Source organism: Rissa tridactyla, unplaced genomic scaffold (assembly GCF_028500815.1).
Source record: "Rissa tridactyla isolate bRisTri1 unplaced genomic scaffold, bRisTri1.patW.cur.20221130 scaffold_638, whole genome shotgun sequence".
NCBI lineage: Eukaryota > Metazoa > Chordata > Aves > Charadriiformes > Laridae > Rissa > Rissa tridactyla.
The window spans coordinates 1-2,500 of NW_026529850.1; positions in this window are offsets into that span (position 1 = coordinate 1).

Below are 2,500 nucleotides of genomic sequence, written 5' to 3' on the forward strand. Positions count from 1 at the left end.
TGGGGGGAGACGGCAGGCCCAGAGGCCTGCGGTTCCTCGGGGAGCGCTTGCGGGGCAGCCGTGGGGCAGCACTGGGGCAGCACTTGTGGGGCAGATGTGACCCAGAGGCCCCGCTGTTCCTCGGGGAGCACTTGTGGAGCAGCTCTGGGGCCCTGCGGGGCAGCTGTGGGGCCAGGGGCACCCGCAGGCCTGCCTTCCCTGGAAGCAGACTGCAGGCCCAGATGCCTGCGGTTCCTCGGGGAGCACTCGCGGGGCAGCCGTGGGGCAGCACTTGTGGGGCAGACGTGACCCAGAAGCCTGCTGTTCCTCGGGGAGCACTTGCAAGGCTGCTGTGGGGCACTGGTGGGGAAGCTGTGGGGCCAGGGGCACCCGCAGGCCTGCCTTCCCTGGGGGGAGACGGCAGGCCCAGAGGCCTGCGGTTCCTCGGGGAGCACTTGTGGGTCAGCCGTGGGGCAGCACTGGGGCAGCACTTGTGGGGCAGATGTGACCCAGAGGCCCCGCTGTTCCTCGGGGAGCACTTGTGGAGCAGCTGTGGGGCCCTGCGGGGCAGCTGTGGGGGCAGGGGCACCCACATGTCTGCCTTCCCTGGGGGGAGACGGCAGGCCCAGAGGCCTGCGGTTCCTCGGGGAGCGCTTGCGGGGCAGCCGTGGGGCAGCACTGGGGCAGCACTTGTGGGGCAGATGTGACCCAGAGGCCCCGCTGTTCCTCGGGGAGCACTTGTGGAGCAGCTGTGGGGCCCTGCGGGGCAGCTGTGGGGGCAGGGGCACCCGCAGGCCTGCCTTCCCTGGGGGGAGACGGCAGGCCCAGAGGCCTGCGGTTCCTCGGGGAGCGCTTGCGGGGCAGCCGTGGGGCAGCACGGGGGCAGTACTTGTGGGGCAGATGTGACCCAGAAGCCTGCTGTTCCTCGGGGAGCACTTGCAAGGCTGCTGTGGGGCACTGGTGGGGAAGCTGTGGGGCCGGGGGCACCCGCAGGCCTGTCTTTCCTGAGGGCAGACGGCAGGCCCGAGGCATGCTGTTCCTCGGGGAGCACTTGCGGGGCAGCCGTGGGGGCAGTACTTGTGGGGCAGATGTGACCCAGAAGCCTGCTGTTCCTCGGGGAGCACTTGCAAGGCTGCTGTGGGGCACTGGTGGGGAAGCTGTGGGGCCGGGGGCACCCGCAGGCCTGTCTTCCCTGGGGGGAGACGGCAGGCCCAGAGGCCTGCGGTTCCTCGGGGAGCGCTTGCGGGGCGGCCGTGGGGCAGCCGTGGGGGCAGTACTTGTGGGGCAGATGTGACCCAGAAGCCTGCTGTTCCTCGGGGAGCACTTGCAAGGCTGCTGTGGGGCACTGGTGGGGAAGCTGTGGGGCCGGGGGCACCCGCAGGCCTGTCTTCCCTGGGGGGAGACGGCAGGCCCAGAGGCCTGCGGCTCCTCGGGGAGCGCTTGCGGGGCGGCCGTGGGGCAGCACGGGGGCAGTACTTGTGGGGCAGATGTGACCCAGAAGCCTGCTGTTCCTCGGGGAGCACTTGCAAGGCTGCTGTGGGGCACTGGTGGGGAAGCTGTGGGGCCGGGGGCACCCGCAGGCCTGTCTTCCCTGGGGGGAGACGGCGGGCCCTGAGGCCCGCCATTCCTCGGGGGGAACTTGCGGGGCAGCGATGGGGCAGCGCGGGTGCAGTACTTGTGGGGCAGATGTGACCCAGATGCCTGGCTGCCTTGGCGGGTAGAGGGGTCCCGGAGGCCTGTGTGGTCCTTGAGGGTCAGTCGGGTCCCTGCCTGTGGGTGAGTTGTGGGGCGGCGCGGGGTGGGTGTGGGTGGGCTGGGTGTGTGCCCGTGTCTGCCACTCGTGAGGGGTCTTGGCCTGGGAGGTGGGGGGGGGGGGGCGCTCGTCTGCGTCGGCGCGTCTGTGTTGCGCGCACGTGTGCGCGAGGTGGCAGACGGGGTCTTGGGGGTGTGGAGGGGGGACTGAGGAGGGCCGGGGGGGGGGGGGGGGGGGGGGGCGGGTGTGTTTCGGGGGTGCACGGTGCACGCCCGAAAGAGATGCAAAGGATTTGTAACGCTCTCCAGAACGCCGCCTTCTCTGTTACAGCCGGCTCGCTGGGCCGCGTCCTTGCCCGGCCTGCACCTGTGCCTGTCGGGGGGGGGGGGGGGGGGAGGCCCTCGGGCCGCTCTTCTGCCCGTGGCACCCGTCCTTGGGAAAGCAGCTGCTGCTGCTGCCGCCCCACCGCCGCCGCCGCCGCCGCGTGGGGTGAGACCTGGGCTCCCGGGGCCCGGTTCCAGCGGCTAGGGCGCGGGCCGGGGGGGCTGCCGGAAGACGAGCGGGTCACAGGCCCGGCTGAAGTCACCCGCCCTCCTTCGCACGGCGAGAAACAGAATCGAAGCCAGGTAATGGGGGGGGGGGGGCGGGGGCGGAGGAGGACTACACACCAACGGAGGAGAGGAAAAAAACAACAAAGAAAACGCCCACAAAATCAATCTCCGCTCAATCTGCCAGGTCTACCCGGCACGGCTTTGGGGCGGGGGGGGG